Raw genomic sequence first — 11,936 nt, 5'->3', positions numbered from 1 at the left:
CCACATACCATACAAATAATCATGTATTGGGCCCCTGCTCGCTGCATCGGGACTTGCCCGACATCGAACTTGCTCCGGCATCAGGCCCCGCCTGGCATCGAGCGCCACTCGGTATATAGATATGTCTCTCTTAGGCCCCGCCTATCTCTGGGCCTCGCCCGCTATACATATACAATCATATAAATATATACATGAAGAAACATAATCTACTGTACTCCTAATCTAAGGCCTCGCCTAACTTGGGCCCCGCCCCTGGTCTGCTACTATTGAGTTATGGAATCCCGTCCACACTTATGCTGATGGTGAGATACGGCCCCCCGCCCATACTCACTTCTCTCCTATCACGGGCCTCGCCCCTACTCTGCTAATATTGAGATATGGAACCCCATCCATACTCAGCTAGTGGTGAGATACGGGACCTCACCCACACTCACCTCCCTACCATGCACATACAAGTATCACAAAGACAACAAGTATAATCTAACATGCACATATAAATCTTTCGCGGGCTTGCCCCGACATTGGACCCTAGTCCGAAACATACTACCAGATAAAAATACTTCGAGCTTGCCCTGACATCGGACCTTGGTCCGGAACCTATCATACCGACACATGCAAGAATCATAAAGACCTCTAGCATACTAACATTCCTTGGGCCTCGCCCGACATCGGATCGTGATCCGGAACATATAATATACAATGCCTAGGTCTAACCCCCGGGTCTTCCTACTATAAACAAACATAATGGGCCGACATTGTGGCCTTAGAACCATGCATCTAGTAAGGGGACTCACCTTGCACTACTGAAGTCCTACTGATACTTCTCTGGCTGCTAACTGGCAATTCCTCGAACTACTGCTCCTTTGGCTCCCCAAACTATCAGTAACAACATGACACTTAGTCCCAGAATGTCCTCAAAGTCAAACCAGGTCAGCCTTGGTCAAAGTCAAAGTCAACGATCAAAGTCAACTCTTCGAGTTGAATCAACTCGCCGAGTTTCTCCATCAAATTTCCGAGTTCCAGTAATCAGAATCCTAAAATCGCGATCAAACTTGTCGAGTCAGTCCTCATACTCGCTAAGTTCTAGCATGAACAGAAACGGGACAACTCGCTTCGACTCGTTGAGTCCCTTCTTGGACTCGTCGAGTCCTTCATTCTGTTTGCGCCATCTTAACATATTAAGCCCCTACACTTCAGATCCAGACCCCAAACTTCGTCTACATGCTGGAAATGACCCCTTAAGGGTAAAGTTTCCAACTTTACCCACTCCTAATCCTTCTTAATGGGTTTAGCCAAAACCCTAGCCCCCTTTAAGACATAAATATATGACCAAGACCCATATTACTTCAATCCACAGTAGGGGAACCAATATCTAGGCCCTAGTCACCCAATAAACATGTAATGTCCTGAACTTTACTTCCATGCATGGCCCTTTGGGGATTAAAAGGCCATACTAGCATCCTTAGGGTTTGCATGGGACTCTAATGGCATAAATTTTGCACCTTTATGCCTTCACAACCCTCAATGACTTCAGATCTGAAAGTATCATCAACTTCAGACATCTTTAACCCATGAATCATACTTGGAAAAAAAACCCCATAAAAGGGACCATAAAGAGATCTAAGAAACTACAAGGCAAGTTAGGAGCTTGATTACCAGAAAGTGATGAGATTAGAACGAAATCCCTGGATCCACAACCTTCTCCTTGAACTTTCAAGCTTCCTCTTTTTCTTCTAGCCTTCAAGAACACACAAAACACTCAAGGCTCACACACTCTCAAAAGGCTCTAGGGTTTCGTGGGTTAAGTTCTGGAAAATGGGGGTTGGGAATGGAACCAAGAGGAGGAGAATAAGATGTTTAAATAGCGCACCAAGTCCCAGATTTAGGGTTTTCCAAACCCTGACCAACTCACCGAGTTGGTCCTCCAACTCTCCTGTGACATCCCCATTTTCATGGCAAGAAAAGACCGATTTTGTTTATTCTTTATAAAAATCATAGTACCTCTTTTAATAAAAATGTTGCGGAATTTGTTCCCAGTAAAACATGATAAATATGTTATCAAGGCATTTCCGAAGAAAGGTATTTTTATTCATTTTAAAACATTTGGGATGTCATCGTCAATACATAAACATAAGCATAAACAGAACTTACATTCATTATCACTAGTGATTTATATCTCCTTAATCTCTCAGTGTAATGTGACTTCATATCAACACCTGTGATATAAATAAACTGAGTGGGTCAGGTTGGGAACCCTGGTGAGTACATAGGGTTTTCAACCCACAATAATATAATTATTATGTTTGAACATCAAACAATCGACCCAATTACCCATCCCCATTAACTTCCTTACTCTTAAGGGTCTACCCTAAGAGTCATCTATCCTGCATTCGTTCATTTCGAAGTCCCTTGCTTCTAGGGTTTATAAGACAGGAACTAATTCCATAGCTTCCAATGCACTAAATCTATAGCTGCTAAAGTTCATTCATCAGGTACTAAATCCATAGCTACGAGTGTATGTACTAAGTCCATAGCTACCAATGTTTACCTAACAGGCACTAAGTCCATAGCTGCCAGGTACTAAGTCCATAGCTACCATCACCTAACAGGTACTAAGTCCATAGCCACCTGTGTTTACCTAATAGGTACTAAGTCCATAGCTACCGATGTTTGTCCAATAGGCACTAAGTCCATAGTTGTCGATGTTATTTATTAGGCACTAAGTCTATAGCTGCCAATGTTTACTCACATCATCTTTTATCTCTCATTATTCATCTACCCATGTTTTACCTAACATATTTGTAGATATAAAATACATATACAGTTTAAATCATTTTAAAACATGTATAAAATCATTCATCCAGCATAGACAACAAGTATTCAGATAGTATGAGCACATAGCACGTAATTTATATAAAATATTTCATATTTATGTGTAAGAAGAAAGTAACTATGCACTCACTGGAGAAGGTGGTGACTCAGCACTCGGACAAAACTTCGTTACTCTTAAAACAATTTCATTCGACAAAACCTAGTATCATTACCACTAGGGTTTAGTCTAATATTCACCGAGACTAATTAATAGTCTAGCTATTATTACTATTATATAAGCGTTAAACAATACTTATATAACCCATAATAATAGCCCAAATACTCCTTATAAGGCTCTAATAACATTACTATATTGAAACATAAGTTATACTGAAGATAGGGTAGGCATAGCTCACTTACAACGGGTTTTCTCGAAAACCGAGCTTCGTTGGAGCAGTGTTTCCGAGCCGAAAAGCTCTTTTCTCGAGGCTTCGGGAGCCTCGGGGCTTCCTTCGGGTACTAGGGGTTTTACCTCGACTTTAGGGGGGGTTAAGGAGGTTAGAGAGAGAAAGTAGAGAGAAAAATGTCATCACCTGATGTATTTTCTTGGGGAGAAAGCCTTGGCTCATATTCAGCCACGTCACCCCTTTTGCAGCAGCACCCTGCCGACTTCTAAACCCCGTAACTTTCACATACTACCTCCGTTTTCGATGTTCTTTTTTTTCCACGCGTAGGTAAAAGCAAGATCTACAACTTTCGTTTAGACTCCATCGGCTAATTCTCGACCGATCTTAAATTTAAGAGTAGGGGGAGATTATATTGTTAAATGTCCGCGTAAAATTCATAACTTCTACATACAGACTCCGTATTTGTCTGTCTTTTTATCGTCGAGTTCCTATTAATGAGATCTTCAACTCTAATTTAGGTCGCATAGGCAAAAAACCGCTCGAACTAAAATTCGAGTTTCGGGTCGTGCACTACTATGCCAAATCTAAGAAAATTCATAACTTCCTCATACGAAGTCAGATTTGGGCGTTCTTTTTTTTATGCTCTTGGTTTAACATATACTACAACTTTTGTTTAGATCACTAAGGCTAAAAAGTCCTCTATCGTAAATTCACTATTTACGTCTCCCGGTGTTGTGTCGGTTTTGCTGTAAAACTTTGACGGGCCATAACTTCTTCGTTATAAATTGGATTTCGGTGTTCTTTATATGTACGGAACCCTTGAGACATATTCTAAAACTTAGTTAAGATTATTTATTCTAAATAATCTTTTGTCGAAAAGTCATTTTCGACCCCTATTATCTCTAAATTGACTAGCCCGGATCTACGGGCGTTACATCGCCGAGTAGGTCACTTAACCCACGACCCAAAATATGCTCCTACTCATCGATTCATCCCACCTACTCGATGAGTTGCCTTATGATCTTGAGATTTTCCTTTCCTTTCTAGGTCTTATGAATTCAAGGTGTTACAGAATGCTCAACTGCTACTTCTCTCACTGACAGATTACCGTTGCTACGCACCACCTGTTAGAAATTTGGGTGTATAAAGGCTTGGAAATTCTTAGAATTGTGATTATCACTTTCAAATCGAAGTATTTGGTGGTACTCCCAAATCCTCAATTGGATAAGACTCGGAGAGACAAGAACCGAGAATGTTTGATGATATTTTCGTATGTACCAGAAAATGAGACCAAAACCAACTTTAATATCTTTGTCTGAAAACTGTCATATGACAGCTCGATCCCAGCCAGGGGCTCTGCCCCTTGGACCCGGCCAGGGGCGCTTCCCCCGGACCCCCGTTCGTTCAGGGGCTTCGCCCCTAAATGACAGTGTACTTTGAAACTTGATCAAACTTAAACAAGTGTGTACTCCACACCTTCCTTACTTGTTTAATATTTATCAAGATCATTTTTGGTCAACACAAAGTAATCTCATTACAGTTAAATAACATTGATGATCAAAAAAATCACCAACACCACCTATACGACCATACCAGATAAACCCTTAGCTTTCCTTCCAAACTAGGTGTTGACCAAAAGCCAACTCAAATCCAAACTCAACAATCAAAGTCAATGGTCAAAGTCAATGGTCAACGTTGAATTTAGTCAACCGCCACATTGTGGCTCTCCAACAAACAGTTCATCGCGATATTCCTTATCGCCACGTCGTGGCGACCTGGTGTCACGCTGTGGGCATTGGGTCTTCATCAAGTTAATGGATTAAGTTGCCTCCATTGATCCTAAGGGCCCCAAAGTTCAGATCTGGTTCATATTATTGTCTAAATGGATAAAGTTTCCAACTTTATCTGTAAAGACACCCAAAGAGATCAAGATCTCAAACACAAGGTCCAAATAAAGCCAAAATCCACAATGTCTTAACCATTAAGTCCTTAATTTGAAAAAGTCCTTAACCCAACTGCTCCAGAAGGGTTTATAATACAATATTTATCATAAAGGTGGAAGCTTTATAGACATGCAATCCAAATCATGTATAGAATTCATTTTAGGTCAAAATGAGCTAGAAATGACCAAAACTCTTGCAAACCAAAACCTAGATATACAATATATGCTGCTCATGGGACTCGAGAAAGTCATAAAGTTCCCAACTTTATCATTTCCTTCCTTTCAAACTTGCACAAACATGAAGAACATTGGATAATATTCAAGATCTCACCACCAAATGACATAAAGCAAAGAACTTGGACACTTAGAAGGGTCCAAAGATAATAGAGGTGATGATAATGTTGATTCCTTACAAGCTCCACCAAAATATCACCTTCTTCCTCTTATCTTCTTCTTCAAGCCAAGAAATCTCCAAAAAGCTCAAGAATCAAACAAGGGATGGAGGCTAGGGTTTTCTAAGGTTACGAGGGCTTGGAGGCTGGGTTTATAGGGGTTTAAATACGAAGGGAACCCTAAAAGAATGATGGGCTTGGGCCAAAACAGCTGGCATGCTATGGTAACTCTTAGCCACGCCGTGGTCGCTCAATACAATGTGTGTGTTGTTTATTAAAGGCCACGTATTGGGCATCCTTGCTTTACGTTGTGGCATAGAGTTTTTCCCAAAAACTCCATGTTTATCCCTAGAGAATAAAGGTTAAACCATACTGGAACACGAGTGTTACACCCTCAAATGAGAATAACCAGACAATCATAAAGAAATCATCAACCTTAGGTGGAGGCTTAAGCACTTCGAACATTACGCCTCTCACATATAATCACATACCCATGAGTAATAAAAGCAATAAGGAAAGAATTGTTGGATTAGTGTCTAAGTCCATAACTATTTTGGTATGTACTTGACCCGATGATGCATGGTCCTTTTGGGTTGCCTTCACCAAAGCAACTTGATAGGATGAATTATGGAGAGAAAGGATTAAATATGATTTATTAATATATTATGGGAATAATATATTAAAGGAGAAATCATATTGTTTAATTAATATTAGTCAATAATTAATTGGTAATTATTTTTGTGACTAAAAGAGATTAATTAAACTTAAGGGACTGGAATTGTAATTATAAGATAAATGCAATTTGGGCCATGGATTGTCTTAAATTAAGGAGTGGACGAATTCTATGGGGAAACCCATAAGGAAATCGTCCAAGGCCCTAATTAAAGGAGTCCATGGGTTGCTTAGGGCTTAAGCATCCAAATTAGGGTTTCCTTGTTAGATAACCTTAATAGCCTTACTATATATAAGACCCTTATGACCCAAAAATGTGGGGAACTTCTTTTCTAGGGTTAGAACACGTTTTGGGTAGCCTCCATCCTCTCTCCTCTTCATCCTCTTGCTTATGGAGTTTGTGAACCATTAGAGGAGTGACACTTGTGACTCTAAGCCTTCCAAAGTCAATTCAAGGAGGAATTGGGATTGTTATTGCTACATAACAATCAAGGTAATATCATAAACCTAATTATATGTTAATATTGATTCCCATATGCTAGAATTAGGGTTTATAGCCTTGGATAACTTGCATGTGCAATAGAGAAACCTAGATCCAAGCATTAAGGTTTGTATAAGGACATAGGATGTCTTATGACCAAAACCCATCAGTGGTATCAAAGCCTAGACTGGTTTCTATTGTATTAATGTTTGATTTGTTTGAAAAATTCGATTTTTTGGTTTCTGGAGGCTGGACTCGCCGAGTCCATAGCTGAACTCGCCGAGTCCATGCAGACTCGACGAGTCCAAGCTTGACTCGACGAGTCAACTCGTTAGATGGGGATATTTTCACGATTTCTTGCTGTTTTTACTTATGGATAGTTACCTTATCATGTTAGATCAATATAAATCTGATTTTATGATATATTTGACTATATTCTTGATCTAATTGAAGATATTTATCAATTAATAAGATAATTGTTTCCTTATGTGATAATTGTTTAATTATTTTGACTTAATTGGTAAATTGTTTTGCAAGAAATCTGTTGGGCTGAAGTTCTGTTTTGTATTGCGTCTTTTGGGCTCGTAGATTAGCCTTGTATTCTCCGGTTTGGGCCTGTCCTACCGAGAGCCTTTATGTATTGTATATAAGTTATCGCTTGCATGCATATTAGGTTAAGATTCAAGATTTCTGTTTTAGCGTTCCAGAGTTTACGATATTGCTCTCTTGTAATCTTCCAATCCTTTACAGTTGATGTTCTTAATCGAGCTCTTCTAAGGATTTTATTTAATCATTCGACTCGTTTGATTCAAGCTGTTTGTTCTTATTATTGTGTTCTGCCTTGTTATTTATATTGTGTTCTTGCAGTTTCATATTCATATACCTGTTCACGATCTAATCGATCTTTATAGATTAAAAGTTATTATTTTAATCTCATCAATTGGTATCAGAGCGGGAGGCTGTGTAATCGATACACTTCTTTTCTGTGAAAAAGATTTTCATTAGGGTTTTCCGCAATCATCGATATTTATTGAGCCGTCATCTTAATTGACGTATCTTAGTATTTATTGTTTTGCCCTAATCTGCTTTATTACAAGTCTGATCTTTGAACAGGTTATTACGATCATTATGGACGCAACGCAATCAAACCCTATTAATATTTCCAACAGCATTGGTTCGACGACAAAGATTCCAATCTTATACACCCATGACTATGAAGTATGGGCACATCATTTTGAAGATTACGTGATTGGATCGGAGGACAATGGTTTTCTCATATGGGAAGCCATTATCAATGGACCATTTTCTCATTCCGCGACATCCAGAGTTATTAAGACGCAAAAAGAATACAACGATTTGCTCAAGGACGTGACGAATATTGCGCAGGATGAGAAAGATAAATTCCAGTGCAATATTAAGGCATTAAGGTTGATCAGATTCGCCCTTCAGTCCGACACATTCAGACTAGTCAGCTCATGCACTACGGCGAAGGAAGTGTGGGATAGACTTCGTGAACTGTATTCAACAGACGAAGATCTTGAACACTCCATCCAAACCTTGCTTCTATCTGAGTTTGGAGAATTCAGGCAAGGGGCCGAAGAAACCGTGACCCAGACGTTTGATCGCTTCAATCATCTTCTCAGCAAGATGATCAAACACGACATTGAAAGGAAGCTCATCGAACAAAAGGTTACTTTCTTGAACGGACTGAGATCGGAATGGAGAGCAGTAGTTTCCACAGTCAAAGCCCATGAATAGTTTAAATCATACTCTTTGGCGAAACTGGTGGGTATTCTAAAGTCCCAAGAGAAGATTGTTGTTCAAGAGAAGAACATTGTGTCTAGTCTTGGTTCGTTGGCCCTCCTATCTAAAAGTAAAGCCGTGATGGAGGATGAAGAGCTCAACTTGGAAGAATATGACCTCACAACTGAGGATTATGCCATGATGGTATCCAATCCTAAGAGGTTCATAAAGAAGAAATTCCCCAGCAACAAAAACCGAAACTGGCAGGGGAGTTATAGCTCTGAAAAGGCAAACAATGAACCGAAGGCTGAGGAGTCCAAGAAGGAACCGAAGGCAGATGGCGATTCCGGAGTAAGCTGTTTTTACTGTGGTGGCAAGAACCACTATGCTAAGGACTGTGTTCTTAAAAAGATGGCTGAAAAGGATGACGGAAAGGATGAGGAAGCCGTACTGCAGAAGAGGTTGGATGAGTTGAGGAAGAAAAAGTCTACCGCTAACCCTTCTATTAATGCTCTTATTGTGCAGGGTTCGGTTAATAACGATGAGTTCGATAGCACCGAAGTTTGGTCTACTGACTCAGAAGACGAAGAAGTGAGGAAGCCTACTCATGGAAAGGCTTATATGGCTAAGGAGGAAAGCAGTGGAGGAAAATGCTTCATGGTGTCAAGCGCATCTCAAATGAGGGGATACAATACCGATGGAGGAAGCAATGGACCGAAAGTGCAGGAAGATATGTGCTTCACAGCCAAACCACTCAGCCAACAGTTCAATGAGCTTGATGAACTGATAAAGAAGGTACAATCTGTTTTTATTTCATCTAAAGTACCATCATCCTCATATGAGAAAGAACTAAAAAACGTTAACACAAGAATTTCTCATTTAGATAGTAGCTTAACTCAAACTAGAGTCACCAATTCTAACCTGACTGATCAATTAAGCAGGGTGGCGTCGAAGAGTGAGGAGCGGCGTATGTGGATTGAGTTAAAAGAGTCGGAATTAATTAAAGTCAAAGACGAAAACATTTATTTGCAGAGAGACAATTTGAAATTGTTAAAACAACGAAATGTTTTTTGTTTAATAGCTAAACGTTTATATTCCAATATTACTCAGCTGCACTTGGACTGTGAGATAGGCAAAAAGATCCACCGTATGATTTTACCATTCCTAGAATTTAAGGAGGATGAAATCGATGCCGAAGCTTACAATTGTGAGAGTGTGATTTCGTCTGATGATGTCAACCCAACTTATCAAATTGGACTGGACAAAATTGAGTCCTTCATTAAATCCAAAGACCATAAGGACATGCTCAAAAATCTGTTGGACGAAAATGATAGACTTAAACTGAGAACCGAAACCATACAAAAGTTTGACTCTCTAAATGCCAAAGTAAGCTCAGAAAATAAAATTGATGTTGAAAATGCATCTGAGCTTAACGAGGACGAAAACATGAGTGAAATTTCTGTAGAGGATACGGTTGATTGCTCAGAATTTGTGAAAAGCGAAACTGAAAACCACAAAAATCTTGTTTCTGAAAATTCTGTGGAATTCGCTAGATTGTCCCAACAAAAGTCCCCGAAATTAGTAGAAAAGGCTGTTGTCTATCAAAAGGTCAGAACCACTCCGAATCAGGTATATAAAGTGACTGGAGTAACCGAACATCAGACAGCTGAACTCACGGCTATTGTTAACGAAGACAATGCTGATGGCTGTGATGAGTTCTTCTGGGAAGCTCCTATTGACAATGGAAACGAAACCGTTGGCCTATCTGAAAGAACCTCTTGGATGAAGAAAGGGAGATACATACCTGAACCCTTGAACAAGCCTGATAATTTCAGTGAACCAAGCACAAGTGGTACAAAAGACACTCCTCAAGAGGTTGATCATTCAGTAAAAGAAGACATTCCTTTAACGCCAACAGCTCGAAGTAAAACTTCATCAGATACTCCTTCCACTTCCTCAGGACAAACTGAATCTTCTTCAGATATTCCCTCTGCTCCCTCGTTTCAAAGAAAAACTCCTAAAGTTCAAAAGGAATCAGCAAAGGTTACATCAATAGCGAAAGCGAACGTTCATCATCAACCTAAACAGATGAGGGATAAAAAGATAGAAAGGAACCTAAGATACAGGAAAAACCTTTCTGAAAGGAAACAATTCTGGCACTCCCAGAATGCATACTATTCACACAAGGACAAGAATCTGAAGTATGAAAATAATCTCGTAAGAAAGCACGATAATTCCAACAACCGAAAGCCAAGGTTCGGTTCGCAAGAAGATACCAACCAAAAGCCAAGGTTCGGTTCGCAAGAAGATACCAACCGAAAGCCAAGGTTCGGTTCGCAAGAAAATTCTAACCGAAAGCAAAGGTTCGGTTCTGAAAAGGATTTAAACCGAAACCAAAGGTTCGATTCCAAGAACAACTCCAACCGAACTCAGAGGTTCAGTTCTGAAGTCAGAAGAGAACAAGACTCAAAAGTTAAACCCACCAACGATCAAAAGCAAAAGGGTCACCTAGAGTCATCAGCAAGGAAGACACCTCCATCCAAATCCAAATCCTCTCTTCCTAATTCTTCTTGTTCATCTCCATCTTGCTCTAACACTAATTCCATGGGTTCTCAAAAACCACGTCCATCTGCTGAACAGAAGGAAAAGCAGAAAGTCGGTGAATTCAAACCTGAGTCTAAAGCGAACAAATCCAATCCTAACAAAATAAAAGTTTTCACCATTAAAAAGAAAGATGAAACAACTTTAATTAAAAGAACATATCTTGTTGATATCTCTCTAACTATTCCTGTTCCCATGAAAACCTCACATGGACCCAAGAAACTTTGGGTTCCTAAATCTGCTTAATTTTTGCAGGTTATAAGTGACGAGCAGTTTGACGAAGAATGGTACATCGACAGTGGCTGCTCGCGTCACATGACAGGAAGGAAGGAGGAACTCAGGGAATACAGATCTCTTGCAAATGGTGGCAACGTTAAGTTTGGAAATAACTCTTACGGCACCATAAAGGGATATGGGATGATAACGAATGGTGATTTTACCATAAGAAAGGTGGCTTATGTGGAAGGACTTCAACACAACCTCATCAGTGTATCTCAGCTTGTTGGAGGTACAGGTCTCAAAGTTTCATTCGATGATGAAGGTTCTGAAATCATAGAGAAAACAACAAAGAAAGTGATTCTGAAGTCAGAGCGAAAGGGTGAAATGTTTCCGCTGAACATGAAACCCATCAAAGGAAACCCAGCAATTTGTCTGCTATCAAAAGCTCAATACGACGAAAGCTGGTTGTGGCACAGAAGACTCTCTCATCTCAATTTCAAAGATATCAACCGACTTGTCACTGGAGGTCATGTTAGGGGTCTTCCATTGCTCAAGTTTGACAGAGAGCATTTATGTGCTGCATGTGAAATGGGAAAGCAGAGTCGTCAAAGTCACCCATCCATAGTTAACACAAAAGTTGTTGAACCACTCGAATTGCTTCATATCGA

The sequence above is a fragment of the Lactuca sativa genome, chromosome 3 (assembly GCF_002870075.4).
Source record: "Lactuca sativa cultivar Salinas chromosome 3, Lsat_Salinas_v11, whole genome shotgun sequence".
Taxonomy (NCBI): domain Eukaryota; kingdom Viridiplantae; phylum Streptophyta; class Magnoliopsida; order Asterales; family Asteraceae; genus Lactuca; species Lactuca sativa.
The sequence above is the reverse complement of the archived record's forward strand: the minus strand, read 5'-3'. Positions refer to the sequence as shown.